Source organism: Streptopelia decaocto, assembly GCF_964273445.1.
Source record: "Streptopelia decaocto genome assembly, chromosome: Z".
Classification (NCBI taxonomy): domain Eukaryota; kingdom Metazoa; phylum Chordata; class Aves; order Columbiformes; family Columbidae; genus Streptopelia; species Streptopelia decaocto.
Genome location: NC_138657.1, coordinates 34232368 through 34250017, shown reverse-complemented (window position 1 = coordinate 34250017; position 17650 = coordinate 34232368). Strand labels below are relative to the sequence as shown.

General features: G+C 41.6%; 1 protein-coding gene across 11 annotated transcripts in view; it reads left to right on the top strand.

The window, feature by feature from the left end:
- Nucleotides 1–17650, top strand: part of SEMA4D (semaphorin 4D) — a 95347-nt gene that overhangs the window by 24134 nt on the left and 53563 nt on the right. For 8 of the 11 annotated variants that reach the window (XR_014186297.1, XR_014186298.1, XR_014186300.1 and 5 more), the window contains exon 2: nucleotides 11924–11968. The exons of the other annotated variants lie outside the window; for them this stretch is intronic. The gene's annotated coding sequence lies outside the window, so the exon portion shown is untranslated. The remainder of the gene's footprint in view (nucleotides 1–11923; nucleotides 11969–17650) is intronic. 11 annotated transcript variants of the gene reach the window in all.

The following is a 17650-nucleotide window of genomic DNA, read 5'->3' as shown; positions in this document are numbered from 1 at the left end:
CACAACCCCTTAGCGTAGTTGTTCCAAGCATAGGCTTACCTGTGAGTTCATCTTTATCATGGGCAAAAACAGAGTTGGTCTTTTCTCCACCATGATTATGTGTATTGTTTGAATGTAGCTGGAAAATCACACAATAAAACTGTTTTATTGTGAACACACATGCATATATTTAATGTCTCTGCTTGCTCTTTAGACTGACTAGGGTGCAGCAGTGGTGATGTTCTACATGATTCAGGTAGTCATCACATTTATGGAGGCCTGTGCTTCTCAGTGTTGGCGTGCCGCTGTCATTGCATGTGCCAGGAAAGCCAGCCTAAATTCCTTTTGCCAGTTCCCACTCCCTCTCCTTGCTCACATGCAGCCCCTTGGGAAGCAGTGGTGTGGCTGCTCAGCTGTGCCATGTCGCTGCTGATGGTGCAGCCCCACAAGTGATGGAGTGGCTCTGCTGATGGGGGCAGGAGCTGTTTCAGCTGGCTTTGCCAGCAAGAGGAGTCTTCGTGAAACCGCGGTGTGATCTGCGCTGTGGTGAGCTGGGGCATGCAAATGGGCATCAAAAAATTAGGGGTGAATCCGACTTGACTGAAGTGACAGTTTCTTTCAGCTGATAAAAATATTTCATAAACACTGGCTTTATTTTGGTTGTTATCTAGTGTGGAATTGTAGGTCATGTTCCTTGGTAGCCACCAAAGGAGAAAATGATTTTAATTCCCCACCTCACCTTGAAGCAAGAGATTATGGTCTCTGTGATGACAAGTTGTCGGGTTATCTCTTCTCTCCCCCCAGGTTTTAGGATGGAATTGCAGAGGACGGGGTGTAAGAGACCCGTTGCACAATGTCTTCTTCCTTTCATGCCAGTGTCTCTGCCTCATGGCTTGGTGATCTCTGCTCCTTGGCTTCTGTTACGGCTCCATTTAATAGCAGCATCCAGCACCCTAGTGTCTTTTGCTGACAGTTTCTTAGAGCAGGCTGTGTATTTTGTTTTCCCTCTGATTTTCATTTCAGGTTAGCAATCCATCCTGTTTGTTCAGGCACAGATTTTCACTCTCTGGTTTGCTCTCAGTAGGTGGCATTTTGTTCTGGAGGCCGTCTTGTTTTAAAAATGGGCTTTTGTCATAGAGGAGAGCTTTCCATAAGGTGGGCAAAGATGATGTAATCTGGTCTGTAGGCTTTTGGGTATGCTTTCCAACACTGACCAGCTCCCTGCGATTAATCGCTTTACTACCAGTGAGCTGGGGGGCGTATTCTGTGTTTGTGTTCTTGTTGGCGGGTGGTGCTTTTTCACCGCTCACATTCTGCTGCTTAAGTAGTTTCCCCAAGATTTAATATGCTGCTTCCAGCTTATATTCTTTTTAATTATGTTGAGGAAGTTGCTGATTTTAATAAGGAATAGTCATTCAGTAATTACTTTGCAGACAGTAGGCAGTGGTTTGCTACAAAACTATCTTGCTTTAGCTCACCCTTATGTGACAGTTGCCATGAAATTTGTTGGTCTAGTTGACTTAATGCTGGACTACTTACTAGGTAAGTAGGCTAAAAGCAGAAGTTTTTGTATTACTATAATTTTTACTTTCTGTGGATTGATATACTTTTCATGTAGTACATAAGTAAGACCAATCATGCTCTATTTATTTGAGAGCATTGGTTGCTTTTGGATAGTGGAAAAATTCTAAGAAAAATGTGTTAGAAACCACAGTGGTTTAATTATGAGGGTCTTAATTCACTCCTTGGTTTGACGTGTTTATTTTTAGGTATACAGAAACCTTTCTGTATCAAAACTTGCATCATAGGGACAGAATGGTGTACAGCATCTTCTCTGTAATCATCTTCCTGAAGGAAGGGATGCTATCGGCATCACGAGTCTTGAATCTGTGTTGAAGAGTGCCTGAAGAACAAAATGTACTTGATTATGTTTATCTAGCACTTTAAACTTCTAATTTGTTGTCTTTGTATTCTTTGGACTGGTTTTATTTCAAATAGTATATTTATGGAATAAGGTTTGGGAATGGGGAATGTACCTCCTCCTTTTATAAGGCGTATAGTGTTATGTGTTCATGGGTCAGAAGAGAGTGTAGACCAGCTGGGTTTCTTCAAAGCTGGAACTGGGTAACAGTTGGGGTTTTTTAACCTTATTTTTTATGGGCTTTTTTTGATTCTTAGTTCAAAATGTGTTTGTTAGTCACATTCTAGGTGAAAGGCAGGAGTTTGGCGGTATAAAATGTGAACTGGGAAGAGCTGTCTTTGTGTCTCTTAAGAAAAGAAAGCTGATCCTTAATGTGAAACACACTGATGAGTTAATGTATTCAGTATGGATAAGATGTCTTTTAAGGGTCCAATAAATCAGTTGCATGGTTTAATATTGAAGAAAGCCATTTTTTTTTTAAATTATAAAACTATCTGATACTGTGCCTAAATCAATGATAGATAATTGCTGCAGACCTCCTTCCTTCTTCTGCGAGGTATTTTAATGTCTGTTGCGTAGAGACCCTGGTTGTTGCAGTAGTTGCTTAACTGTCTTGCATTCGACAGTGATGACTTTTTGGTATCGTGATGCTAATTTTTTGTCCCTCCTTGCAGGTGTGTGGATTTAGACATAGCGAAGTCAGCCCAGTGGCAGCAGGGCTGGCCTCTGTGTCCTCTGTGCCCTTCTCGCAGTCATTGAGGGACAAGGAGGAATGGCCACTGGAGAAGAGTGGCCCTTCCCTGCTTGCGGGTGGTATGACAGGAGAGCTGTGCCCCCACAGCTCTGTCTCCCTGCTATGGAGCTCTGACCTTTGTGAGGGGCTGATGGAACTGAACGAGGCTGGCAAGACCCCCTCTGATCTGATCTGACTGATGGGCGGGAAGCATGTTGTTTTCCTTCCCCCTTGGTTAATGATTGAGAGAGGTGCAATGCTGCTGCAGCTCCTTTTGGCACTGCTACAGAAATCGCCTCTGTTTCTGGTAATTTATGCCTCTTAACAAGTTTTTACGTGACATGGTGTTTTCTGTCTCGAGCGCTGGCTCAATGAGTTGTGTGTCCACACGCCCCTCTGCTCCTTCCCAGCTCCTGCTGGCTGCCAGAGGGAGTAGCCCCTGAGCCTCTGGGAGGTGGGAACTCCATTTTTTGCCCTCCCTGTGTTTTTGGGGGGAAGGGTGTTGCGTGACATCGTTTGACTTGTGTAGCAAGCAGCTGACATGGCGGTTTGTGAGAATGTGGATCCAGGCTGGCCTGTGATCCAGCACAGAGGGAGAGCAAACCAAAACCTCTGGCGCAGGGCTTGGCCCAGGGAGGTGGGACTGTGTCCCTCACAACAGCTTTGGTGGCCTGTCTGCCCTTGGTGAGGAGCTGTGAATCACCTCTTTGTGTCTGTAGAAACAGGATTCATCTAACATGGTATCAAAAAGCAGGTTAACAAAGTAAGATGTCTTCTTGGAGGAGTCGGATGTGGTAGCAGCTGATGACAAGACCTGTCATGAGAGCTGGGCTCTGTCACTTTTGGGTAACGATGCCATTAATAAGGTTTTCTTCTGTGTTGTTTGGGAGTATTCTTTGTCCAAACTGATGTTTTTTTTCTGAATGCTAACTTGTGCCATCTGGACCATTAGGTTTCTGCAATTTGCTGGGCTCTCCTACAATACAGTATCGTGTAGGATTTTATTTCTGCTTTTTGCATTTTGGTGTTGCTGAGCTCTTCCCTGAAATCCTTTGGGTTCTGCAGCCTATTTTTTTTAGTAGATATTTTAACCTGGATTACTGAGGAGCTTTCTAAAGCAGACATGGTAGCTGCTACCTTAAATCCCTGTGGCCTCTGCCTTCCTGTGCCGCTGGAGTACTGAACTGAGATGACATCAGTTACTTCTTAAATAAGCCATATTCTAAACAAAAGTGGTCCCCCAAACCGGGAAAACACAACACCCTCAGCTCAGCTGAGAGGAAGGTGCTGGGATTTGTGCTGCCTGAAGAAGGTAAGTGCAGGTGGTAATTAAGCAGAGTGATTTCTGCTGAGTGATGAAGGCAAGAGGTTTGGCTTGTAATGGATGAAAAGGGAAGAAGGAAATGAGTCAGAAGACTTAATTTTTGTTTTTCTTGATGCCATTTGCTTCCCTTCCTCTTGGAAACTTTTGTATATGTTGTAAATGATGGGAATAGGAGGATGAAGGACTTTTTGTTTGTCTTTTAGCAATATGAGGATTGGACTCAGCTTGAAGAGAAGTATGTGTAGTCATGGTATGATCAAAGTTGTGTCATGAGAAAAATCTGTTGTAACTGTCTCAGTAGCTTGTCCCATGGCAGTACTTAAACAGAAGTGCCCTAGAACTTACTTTTTGCTTCCTGCCTTAGGAGTGCTCTTTCTGTGCTGATACTGGCTAAAGTTACATTACTTAATGAGAAAGGGGGATAAAAACCACCACCAAAACCAACCAAACAAAACAAACCCACAAAAAAACCCCAAACAACACCACCACAGTAACAACAACAAAAAAAAACACAAAAAACCCCAAACCAACAACAACAAAAACCAACAGAACAAACAAACAAAAAACTCAAGATGTGGCCTTACTTAGGCCCCAAGAGCATCTGTGTCTTACAGATTCTGGAGGGTAAATGCTTGCTGGAGGCTTCTTACTTTCAGTTATTCTAGAGTTACCTAAATTGCTTGACATCAGAGGAGCCCAGTACTGACAGCACTGGAGGCTGCTGGTCTGAATCACAACTTTTGGCTCTGAACCTGTTTCCTTTGGGAAGATGAGGCCTTGGACAGCCATTATCTGAATGTCTCAAAAAAACAGATTTAAAAGCCACTGCCAAGGACACAAATGAAAGGTCAGGGTGGTTGATTTTTTTTGTTTGTTTTTTGGTTTGGTTTGGGTTTTTTTTGGCAGTGTCTTAGTAATTGTGAACTGTCTCTATGTATCTTTTTATTCTGTCATGCTTGTAAGACATATCAATTTAGCTAAACTCATAAACAACCTGATTTAGTCTCTGGCTATTATCTTGTTTGTCTGTGGACAAGTACAGGGTATTACCCAAGTCCTGGAGGGTTGGTAAGTGCTAGAAAATGTAGTGGGACAAATTCAGGAAGCACTACCCATATAATTTAGCCATTAATTGATAAATACAAATGATGGGGAGGAGAAAATTAGGTGACTCCTCAGGGTGAGGTACGTAGGACCCTGATATTTGAAAGCTGAAGGCAGGCATTTCAGACCAGTAAGAAAACCACCCTTATGTGACAGAAAATCAGTGATGGATTCTACCTCTGCTAGGGGCTGTGTGCTAGGGACTGTCTCCTTTCCTAAGAACAGATTTTCACTTCAGCTGACTTGTGGAGGAATTTAGACTCTGTTGCTCAGGAGGGCAAGCTGATTTTTCAGTGGTGGGTTTTGGCTCTCTAGCTGCATGTTTCTTCCATCTGTATTTTCCATCCTGCAAATGCTTTACAGGGATAATCGTCCTTTTGTGTCTTTGTTTCATTGGTTACAGGTTTCTTCCCCTCTAATTCATGGCTGTTGTGTTACCTACCTCTGTGTTTCAGCTTTGTACATCATTTCATCTGTACTCTAATTTAGAAGCGAATATGTTTGGAAGGTGAGAGAGAGATACTTGAGAGAATTACAGCTTACGTCTATTCTTCTGACTTCTTTTGGTTTATTTTGAAGACAGCATTAAAGCACACCTCCGTAAACTTAGGGTCATAAAGCATAATGAATTTTAAGCCATTGTTTAAAGTCTTCCTCTGTCATTTTCCCCACTTAACAGGCACTTGATATCAGCCAGCTTAGATCCATATTGCTAACTGGAAAACGTTTTCTCCCCACATGAATTCCTAAACCATGTGGGCTCATTACATAAACTGACACTAACAGTCTGTGATAGAATAAATCACTATCATTAGAGGCCCTTTACTTGTCGTACCCTGTTATTTATTTTTCTTCAGAGATTTCTTTCTTTACTCATTTCTGAAGCTTTGGAGGTTCTTTGATCTGTTTTGGTTTTCTCAGGAAAAGTGGCATGAAAGTATTTCTTTTGCTCTTTTGAGTTGGTCCCCATGTTACGGCAGCGGTGATTGCTGTTTGTTGTTAGTGTGGTTGATAAAACTTCAGGGTTTAGAAACAATGTTGATATAAGTATGAATCGATTTTTGTTTATAAATGTGTTGCACAAATTCATGGAACACCACCACAAGTCTGAAATCCCTCATACGTTTCTTTACGCAGGGAACCTTCTTCTCCTGGTGTTTTGCAACTTGTTGTGATGTCTATTTTTTGTTACAGAATAAGTGTTGTATCACAAGTGTTTTGGAAGGAGTGGATATCTCATTTCTTGAGACACTTGTCTCATATTAAAATGTCAAAGTGTCGTATTTTATTCATATGTTTGAGAGCTTGTGAAAGAACACTAAATGTGACAATGTGGAAGGAGGGAAGGAGGGTAAACTGTCCTTCCTTGGGAGGCATTTTGTGCCATATTTCCTGATAATGATAGTAGCTAAGTGGTATGATATCGAACTTAAAAAACTGACAATGCTTTTAAAAGGGTGCTATTCAGTAAAAAATTATAATAAAAACCTTTTTTTTTTTTTTTTCTTCTTCTAAGGTTTTCACCTCATCTTTCAGTGCAAGGTATTTTTTTTTTCTGGTGAGTTTGTTGTTGAGAAGCAATGTCACCTGCAGAAGTTCAAGTCCTTGTTGACTGTACAACCATCACCTTTTGTTCTGCAGTTGAATATTTAAAGGAAAGACTAACAATGGTTTCATTATGTGATGGCTTCTGAATGCGCAGTTGCCTGATGGGCAAAGAACCGTCAGCTTTAATTAATGGAAAGTCTGTTAGTACAGTGGAAATGTTAGTACAGTTTGTTCATTTGAACTGTGCTAGCAGGCCCGTCGCTCAGTGATATACTAACCTACAGGAATATTTAGTCCTCTGCCTTAGAAACCTTTTGGACTAGTGTATGAATTGCAACATCAGAAATCCACTGATAGGCAGAAAAGTTAGTCTTATGCCAGAAGCTGTGAATGATGATCTCCCTGCTCTCAAGCTCCCCTTTTGAGTGACAGGCTTAGCTTCCAGCTCTTGTGACAGGGAAGTGAATGAGTACTCTCTACCCTTAGACGGGCTTTTAATCACGGACCTCCTGTTTCTACTTCTCAAGATGGTAATACGCCACCTAAACTGACTTAATGACTGTAATGTTTCCCTTTGGGAACCCCTGATGGTGTACATTTTGAAATGAAGTATCACATATCCGTTACTCAGAGGTGCATAGCATGAAAAGTAAAGGTTAATGAAATGCCTGTGTGTGAAGATCTTAAGTTGTATGTTAACTTTTTCTTTGGCAGCTCTAAGCTTTCGTGACTACGGCTTTGGGTAGGAAGCAGTGCCTTCTGTCGTCTGCAGCTGCTGTGGCTGTACCACACGTCTTGGTCAGTCCACCACTGTTCATTGATTACACATTGCACTACCTGTGTCTTTAGCAGTTTTGCTTTTAGGATCTTCTAATGAGAATACTACCCTAGCTTTGTGTGACTGAGATAGAAGTAGTGGATTAAACATTAGTTTATTTCAAAATAGTTTGTTTTTGGTTTTTTTTTTTCTTCAAGGAATTGTTTTTCAGATGTTTGTTTGTTCTTGCACTCTGTACTTGCTCCCTCAAGTTGCATCAAGTTGAGGGCTGTGAGAGTTGCGTAATTATAATGCAGATAATTTGTGTGTTTGCCATACCAATTGCCTTGGTTTTGTAAGTCATCCTGTATGGTACGTTCTTGGTCTTCGACATGTGGCGAGTAAAGTTTAAACATGCAAACAGTGCTTCTTAATATTTCTTATGGTGATATCCAAGTAGTGAAACCAACTTGTGGTAGAAAATGTACTTGTAGACTTGTGGTTCAGGGGTTTATCTGCTCCATCTCACAGCACTCAAATGGCTTTTAGCATTCCAAAGTCAGTGAAGCTGGAAGACAAATAGAAGTAAGTAAACAGCCTTCAGCTCAGGAGACTTATGTCCCTTTCTCTTCAATGGTCGTTTTTGGGTCCTGCTGCTGTCCATTTTGAAGCAGTAGGTCTCTGCCACTGGCTGCTAGCCTTCACCAGTATGGGAACTGAAGGGGTCTGTGGGGAGACCTGCTGTTCAATGGTTTGTAATCCTTTGTGAGCAGCTCATGTTGAGACTAGAGGTGGGAATGGAGTAAAAGAGTCTGGGCATCCCCTGTGCACTGCTGCAGAGAGGCTTTGGAGGCACCTAAAGCCCACACTGTCTGTCTGCTTAAGGGACTGGAACAAGGTCTGGAATGGAAAGAGAGCAGATATGGCATGATCTTTGTTAAAGTGTTGCTGTCTCAACTCCAGATCTTCTGCTTTTTAGTACATCTGTGGTACAGGCTTTGATGTGTTGTCGATACTGTTGTAGATCAGAAGCCTTTTAGCTGTGGGTGACGAGTGCGTTTCAGTGATGCTCAGGTTGGTGTTTTTGAAGTAAACTCCTACCTTTGTGTCACAGAAGCACAGCTCCTGCATTTGCACTTGTGTTTATTCAGTCCTCTGGCATTAGCATGGGACATTAGCCTGCGTAGTCCAGCCTTTCTGTATGCTTCTCACCTTCCCTGGAGCTCAAACACAAGTTTACACAGAGTTCAAATAAAATAAGTTGGTGTTTGGCAGTGCTTTCTCACTCGCTTAGCAAGAGTGCCCTGGGAGCTGATTAACCCCATATGTGCTGTGAGCCAAAGAGACGTGCTTCAGAGTTCATGTCAAGTTTCTTGTGCAAGTGCCAGAAGGAAAATTATATACAGGAGACTGAAAAGGTACCCTTGTGCAAGTACAAATTAAAGAGTCTGGTGGATCAATGGAAACCCCATCTTGTGAGGAACGCATTAAAGATGCTTTGTTCTATGGCAGCAACTGATCTGGTAGCTTCCAATCTATTTTCTCTGGTTGGCAGAATTTCAGTCAAAACCTTAACACTTTCCAAAACTGTAGTTCTGCACAGTGAAGGAAATAGAGCATATTTTTCTTGAAAATCTGCAGTTAAATGAGTTCTTAACTTTCCCCACACTAGCATTAAAACTTGTCTGGCTGTACAGTGGCTACATTCAGAAACTAATCTGGCTGAAAAATGATACACCACAACCTCTGTTTCTCCCCACAACAGCAGATGGCTTAGTTTTTCAGTTGGATACATTTCTTAAACCAACATAAAACTTTAAATTTACTATTTTCATTTGTCTCTAAGAACAAGGGAAAAAAAAACCCTGCACACATGTAGTTTTCTACATCTCTCATACTAGCATCTAAGTCATGTAGTTTCTGATGTTGAAATGTCATTCAAAGCACTATCGGCCTGGTGACTGTATAACAGTCTCCTATGAATTTTTCTGCTTGTATACCTGGCCCTGTTCTTTTGGTCCCTTGGGTGATGACATTCTGTCCCTGGTTGTGGAGATGGAAAGGTGATTGTGTCCGCTGCTGGCAAGTCTCTGCATTTCCATTATTACTTTGTTAATATTTATTCAAATTCTCTTCGCTCTCCTGCCGGACACACTTTGAACAAGAGAGTTTTGGGGTTTTTCTGACTGAGCAAACTTCAAGCAGTTGGTAGTTTACAAACTCTTTAATCCTTGATAAATAACACTGATCAGACAGCAAGGGAGGGGAGGAATTTGCATATGCAGATGTGATTCTAACACTAGCCTGGAAAATCTGTTTTTATAATAACTTGTTTTTATATATCCCAGAACGTGTCAGGTATGAGGATGGCTAAAAAAAGTAGCAGTATGGGTTCCTGCCTTAATCCTTTTAGCTAGGGTGCCTGGTTAGAAAGGAGGTGTGTGAGGGGCTCTTTCTGCTGTGTTTGTAGAGAAAGGCACCTTTTTCCCCATGTAGCTGACACTGGCACAGTATGTGGCAGGGGATGATGTTGGGAATTTCCTTTCTATGTGAGGAGAGGAAGAGGAGTTTAATGAAGGTGCTGTTTGAACAGTAATTTGCTAAGTAGCCAGCAGTAATTAGCTAAGTAAGCACAGACTTCCATGGTACCTTTGATGGGAACATATCTTGCTTCCGTTTGGCACAATGACGAGGTACGTGTTTTTGACTGCCTGTTGTCTGGCCTGAAACCAAGAGTGTCTAGGGACTTTCACGGAAATGGAGGGCACAGTGTGTTGGATGTATCCACAGTTCTGGTGTCCTGATGATCTGCAGCAAGGCCCATCCTGCTGTCTGTCGGACAGATGTGCCTTACTGCATAGAGGGTGAGGCTGAAGCAGGTCAGTAGGTAAAGCTTTTGCTATCAGAACACGATTTCTTAGGCTACTGCAGAGGAAGAGAGCTGCATGTTTGTGTGTAGCAAACACTCTACTTAGACCATTTCCCTCTGATTTTTAGGGTGGTCTTGCTGCTTGGAACAGGTGATGCTGTGCATCTTCAACATCCATGGCACCCTGTTGGTGCTTTCTGCTTTGTTTTTCACGAACCTCTTGTTTCAGGCACTTAATGTGCAGAATGAGGAAATGGCACTGTTTGCAATAGGGAGAACTGACTTTTCGTAGAAGTTGAGTTTTGAGCTTACAAAGTCTCTTTGGTAGCTTTGGCCTAGTTTAGGAGCTGTGTGTGTCAGAGACATATTATTTCAGATGAGTTAGCTATGTCTGTGACAGTAGCAGCACGCTTGCTTTTGGAGAATCCCGGTGCTGGGGGGGCAGGGGGAAAAGATGTCTTAGTCACTGCAGTACCATTTCTACTTTGCTTCTCCCTTCTATGAAATCTAAAAATGACAGCCTTGCTTTCATTGCTCTATGAATGTGGAAAGGCCAAAATTGGAAGGCACACCTTTTTAATAAATACAAGCCAAGGACTGTTTTTTATTAATGAGAAATCTGGGAGAAAAAAAATGTAAATTGAGATCATTGTTTGGTTTTCTTCATGCTCAAGAGGCTTGGCTCTGTGAAGAAGCAGCTATTTGACAAACTGTTCTGAAGTGTGAGCACAGAACTGGGATTTTGTCGCTTAGTGCTGCAAGAGTAGAGCAACTGTTCACACTCAAGTTTTGGTGTGGAATTTTGCTGAAATTTTTACAGCAGCTTTACTCTAGTTTTTGCCTGTCTTGTGCTACTGCCATAACTGTCCTGGGCACCAGATGGTTACTGAAATTTTGAATATGTAGTCTTAGTATGTTAGGTGTGACTCCTGCTGAGAAACTATGCCTTTTCAAAACTACCATTAAAAAAAAAAAAAAGTTTAGAAGAGAGATTTTTCCCATTTCTTGTTCCTGGCCTCCCAGAAAGTTTTGCTGTGGAAAAAATGTAACCCAAAACATGGGTGTTGTGTATTCAGGCTCTTGTTCTTGGTTGGTGCCTGTAGGCTCTGCTGCCCTACAGATAAAGTTCTCTCTGGTTTCTTTATGCCCTTCATGGGGGGTTTTTGTGTATTTTTTGGTGATGTGTTGTTTGTAACTGAACACAACAATTAATTGTGTTGGAAAGTGATCAGGAAGCCCCAGGCAAAATTGAAGGCTCCATTGTGCTTGGTGCTGTGATGAATGTATTTTCTGTTCCTAGATGACTTACAGCACTATTAATTTCAGAGTTGTCTTGGAAACATAATGGAACAGGTTTTTACCTTTTTGAACTTGCATTGTGAGTAAAAGGTGTAATTTTTTCAGTTGGAAAAGCACACTTGTACTTATTTATACTGCCAGGTGCAGCAGAAGTTAATCCTGTGCTGCAATATATCTCCTTGAAAAATCGCGTTTTAAGTCTGCTGCCGGAGGGGTGCTAACAGATGGGAACATGAAAGTATGGAAGTGTTAAAAGTCAATACATGTTACGTATCTGTGCTCTGTGTAAAAGCAGTAACTTAATGTAGGAGACCTACCTGTGCTCAGGGTTTGTTCTCACCCGGGTGTACCTCTTCAGTACCCTGATCCTGTACATCCCTGTATTGCAGGTAATATCTGGACAGCTGGAACTGGTCATCACAGGTGTGTGGCAGGTAAGTTGCATGAGAGCCCTTTCCATAGCCTGTAGAGCAGTTGTTTTAAATGTCTGTCTCCTGGTTGGTGTTTTGCAGAGGGGTTGGATAGAGATTTTGGAAACTAGATGAACATAAGTCCTTCATTTCTTGGTTGTGCTTATACGAGGCTGTAGCACTGAGGTAATTTAAAAATATGGATCAGTTAGATAGCTTCCTTCATTTGACTTTTGTTTACTTTACCAAATAACATATTCAAATACTTAAAAACAAGCCTTGCAAGATTCAGTTTCATGTGCACGTTGCAATTTACTATTCTATTGTGTTTCTTTAAAATACAAATATTGCCAAAATGTTGTCAATAATAAGATACCTGCGTATGATATATGCTGACACTGAAGCATTTGAATGTACATAAGAGCAAAATGTTTTCAGTGATATTTCTTTCTGCTTCTTGCTTTGCTTTTTGCAAAGGTTGTAGCTTGGGATGCTAGCCAGGCTTTGAACTGTAAAAGGGAGCATGAAGAATGCAGCATGTTTTTAGAATAGTCTCAGCCACGAGCAGATGGCTTCATTAAATTCTCTTTAGGAGCAAGGAGAGCAGTTGCTGCTTTTGGGTGAAAATTGGCTAGAGCAACTGCTTTTACACTGCCATCCTGAACGTGTGGCAGGTAGCAAGAATATTTGCACAACAATTTTATTTAAAACAATTGGTCCATGTACCTTCAAACAATAGGTACAAGAGAGTAGTGCCTCTCTTCTCTAAACTGATAGGCTTGAATTAAAGCAAAAAACTGAAGATTTAATAGTTAAACTTCCTGCACATGACTTAAATCTTGGGAAACTCTGCTAGCTGCTTTGCTTTTTTGCTCCTCAACCCTGAACATTTCATATAGTTCTGTTCTTTGCCACAAAATCTTCTGGTTTCTTTTGCTTTTTTGCCGAGACACTGAGGGAAGCTACATTTATAACTAAATGTAGTTATAAATGCCTAGTGAAGGACAAGTGGTATACATAAGGTAGCTTTCTTCCTGTAAAATACAAAGACTTCTGGCAGAAGCATATAAAGAGTCTGGTTGCTCAGAATTTCAGTATTTCTGTGTGGATCAAAGTTAAGCATGGACAGTGTGAGAGATTTTTTTATTTATTTTTTTTTTCCTTTGCTTGGACCTAAGCTGTATTTAGGTACTTTATGTTCAATGTCTTCTCTACCCTTCCACCCCCAAAGTTAAAAGCCAAATTTCTGAGGTTTGGGTCAAGGCAAATATTCTTAAGTTACAATATCTTTCTTTTGTGGCTTAATAGTCTATTAAAAAGCAGAATAATGTTTGTTAGGCTTTAAAGATGGGAATAGATTTAAGGAGGAGAAATTGAAGCTGGCTTTTGTTCTTGTAGATGAGTAATCAGAGATGTGGAAAAAATTCTGTACCTGCTAAAGTCCTTTCAGAGTTGTGTGTTTCCTTTGATTTGTTATTTTAAAAATTAAATTTGGAAGCAATAGACCTGACAGCAGGGAAGGCAGTATCCTGCTGAAATTATAAATTTTATCAGCATTGATTATTGCATATTCATTCTTTTGCCCCTTTATTACAAATTAGGTATTAGCCTGTCTTAGTAGCAGAAGAGTACTGGTGAGTCTGCTGCTGGTAGGTCTGAACTCCTGTGTAGAGGCTTGTCTGTTGGTATATCGTGGCAAAGACCTGGGCTCTGACTGAGCTGCTTGTCTGGTTTCAGCTCTGTAGTCTGTTAAGATGCCTCTGGCAGGTAATCTGGGACAGTGACATTGAGGCATGTTGTTTGTTCGACATCACTGAGTGAGGGGAATGCCTTTATTTATGAAAGTGATTGCGGATCAATTTGGTTCACCATACTGAACCAAATACTTCTGTGTGATAGTTGTGCAGGAGTTTGTATGTGCATGTTTACATGTTTGCGTGATAGAGAAAGTTCATGTTTTTTTCCCCAAGTTGCGTTTTAAGGTAAATTCGTAGTGTACACATGTGTTACAGAAACTGTCTGAACCAGACATCATATTAACCACTATTGCTGCAGGAAAATTTGTGCTTAATTAGAATCAATACATTGCACAATGAGAGAAGAAAATGACCTTGTATTTGGAAGGATGAATTACTGATGTGGTATTGGCCATGTACTGAGGTTTTCACTGCATTATTCTCACCCCGACTTCTGTTTATGGTTGGACTCAATGATCCTGAGGGTCACTTCCAACTGAAATGATTCTATGATTCTGTGATTCTATGATTCTGTTAAGTTTTGTATGTCTATGATACTTTCTTTTAAAAGACTATTTTTTTGTGTGTGTTCTCCAGAACTGTGTGGTACTAAGAGGAGCTGGATGGTACTATTATTTTGATAGAATTATGTGAGCAGAACCACTGTAAATACAATTCTGGCCTTAGTTATCTCAGTACTTTTTTGACTTATCCTCTTACACCTTTATCAAACCTGATGGTCTGTATCAAGGCTCTAAGTGGAACACTTAACCCCACCCCGTGGTGTATCGGGTGCTTTCCAAGACTGTTGGGATTGGCAGCGTTTTTCATATGTCATTTCTGTGCTCCATCTACTTGTTGCTGAGAGGTGCAGCAGTGCTGCACAGGGGCAAGGGAACCCTGGCAGGCAGGTCTTTCATAGCCCAGATTGTATCGCATGGTCACCTTTCCTTTGAATAAAAACTGAATGTTGTGTAACTACACTTATTGTACATCAACAAGTTTAGCAATATGTGCCACCAAAAATAGTCTTGTTAAACTCCAGGCCTTGCACGTCTGCTGGACAGGAACTCGGTCATATATTTGTGTTTGTCTTTTTTTTTTGTTGTTGTTTTTGAAGTATCTCACAACAAAGACTTCTAAGCCATTTGGACATCTGGACTGAATCACTTTTAACCAGCTTATGTGAGCGAATGTTTCTACCCGTTCACATAGTGAAATGTTATCTGTGAAGCCTGGGATGCTCTGCCACAGAGATGAACAGCTTAATGAGGTTATGATTAACTAAATTCATTCAGCTTATTCTGACTCTGGCTTTTCCCCATGAAGGCAGAAAAGATTACCATTCTGCAGTCTATTTTTTTTTTTGAGTTTTAGAGTCATGGACATACTCTATTTTTGCACTTGTTCAGTTTAGCTTTTGTCAGCTGTAGAACCTTAATAAGCAGAAGAAAAGGGATGGCTGTCTGCAGACGTGTCACAGATCAGGCACCTCCTGTGTTAAGTCAGCCTTGGTTTGGACCAATAATAACAACATCTGAAGACATCTTTTGTTGGTGATAATGATGTTTTTCTGTGCTGGTAAATTATCAGCTTCCTGGAGACTGGTATATTAAAAAGATAAAATGTACACTGAGACTGGAGTATAAATAATCCTTAGTTAGTTTGTCTTGTTTCCAGAGCTTTCATAACGTGCAGCAAAGGGGCTGACATTTTCACGTTCACTCCTGCAGCTCTGGAGCTCACAGGTAGGAACAGCTTCACAGCTGCTGTGGGAAGCAACTCCAGAGCCAGGCAGAAGGAAGGCCAGTTCTTCAAGAATGCAGCCTTAACTTGTAGCTTTAGGTTGTGCCACATTCAGTAACTGCAATTGCCTGTTCCTTGTCTTGTTCCTCCTGTGCTGCTTCCCTTGAATGAGATCTTAATGATGATGAGACTGTAGGGTATCGCAGTTAAAAATGTATTCTTTATCTTATTCTCCTGAAATAGCTTTCCACTGAAACAGCTTGCTGATTTATTTTTATTTCCCTTTCTATCCTCACTGTACTCTTTGGCTGTCACTGTGTGGTGGATTACTTGCCCAAGCAAGCTGTGCTTATTCTGTTCTTGTATTGCAGTGTCCTCTTTAGTGCTGAATGCAAAGTCTGCTGATGAGCAAGAAGTTGTTTACTGTCCAGGTAAAAAAAAAAAAACACAAAAGAGGGAGTTTTCTCTAGCTTTCTTGAGTCCTGGTTGTTGGGCAGCATGCACTGTGCAGGTTGAGAGTCTGAACTGAGGTCTGTGCTCCCTGTCCTGGATGCTATCTAAACCCTAGCCTGGCTCGAATCTTTGTCTGCAAGAGTTGACTCATACTTGACTTTCCAGCCTGTATACTTGCCTTACCCTCCCTCTGCTGGTGGTCAGCCCTCTGCAGTTTTGTGGATATAATTGTCACAGCCAGGCTTTTTGAAAACTGACCTGTCACCCTTACTAATTCAAATGAGTTTCATGTTTTGGACTATGAACAACCAACATTATTGAAATGGGGTTTGACAATAATAGACATACTGTAAGCATTTTTATTTTCAGTCTTCCATTTAAATTTGGCAAACCAACACCAGAAACAACCTCCCACGCTCTTCTGCTGTACTCTGCACCTGTTGATTTGAGTAACAGGATTTGTGTTTTGGTCATGTCTTCCAGTTTGCTTCAGTGTCCTCATACATTGAAGTGTTTGCTTCATCTGCTTTAACAGATCACTTTAAGATCCCGTGATCTTATTTATCTCAGTTTCATGGCTGTCGAGGGCAAGGAGTGGAAGACAACAGGATTTTTATGTTACGAGCCTTTCACCTGAGAAACGTGGTCCAGCTCTAGATGTTGTAGTGGCTTTGTCCTGCCTGGACAGTGAAGTGATACAAATGATAGTGTGTTTTTCTTGAAAACACGTGCCTTTGCCTGTTGATGACAGCAGGTGTCCCAGAATAGGCTGTGCGCTTTGCTGTCTGAGAGACAGCTCATCTTGTTGCTTGTCAGTTATCACCCATCCAGGAGTCAAAATGGTGAAACAGGACCCTGTCTTGCAGCGGAAGAGAGTTGCCCACCTGGCTCTTGGCTCTTCGGTCAGCGTGGGAGCCAGTGGAGGAGCTGGCATGGGGCCCTGTCTTGCACCTGCACCTCTTACCAGAAGTATGTGGAAATGAGTTTATTTAGGGCACAGGGGAAATCTGAGGTTGCTGTTTTAGCCGCAGCTCCTTGGGAAGCAGATACCCTGCTGTTTCAGCCACTTCTCTTTTATGTGTGTTATCCTGATGAGTTCAGAAGAAGGTAGGTGATATCCAGTCTTGAAAGGTGGTGGCAGAACATGATTGCTGCTGCTGCTGTGATATTTGTATGCAGTGCAGTGTTAGTCTGCTTGCTTTCCATGTGCAAGCTGTTAAAGACCAGCCTGTGAGAACAAGCACCTTTTCAAACCTGCTTGTATGCATATGCATAAGACTGCAATGTCTTGATGGTGTTTTTTAACCTTGCTTGTAAATACTGAAAGTATGGTGACCCAGCCCCATGGCAGGCATGAGATGCTGGCTGCAGCTGGCAGGGTCCTGTGGTGGTGAAGGAGCAGCTGCTGGGACAAGACAGCTCTAGGAAGCATGGGGGATGGTGGCCAGCTAGGAGATCCTTGCAGTCTATGCCACCAACTTCTTAAGCTGTTAAGGAGCCAGAAAAATCACGTTTATTAAACTTGTTTTCCTCCCTGAAACCTTAGGAAGTGGTTTACATGTCAGAGAAAATTGTGTGGTGATTGAAACACTGAAGTGTTTAAGCTGAAAGTGGTGCAAACTGTGTGTGGTACAGACTTTCACTGAAAGGTGCAAATCGTAATTTTTACAGGAGTCACAAAAATCCTTGTTACGGTGCTGTGGATGTCGGTAGGCAGTCCTCTCACCTTCTTTGTAATGGAGTTGCTGAAGACTTTTCAAGTCTTCCTCGT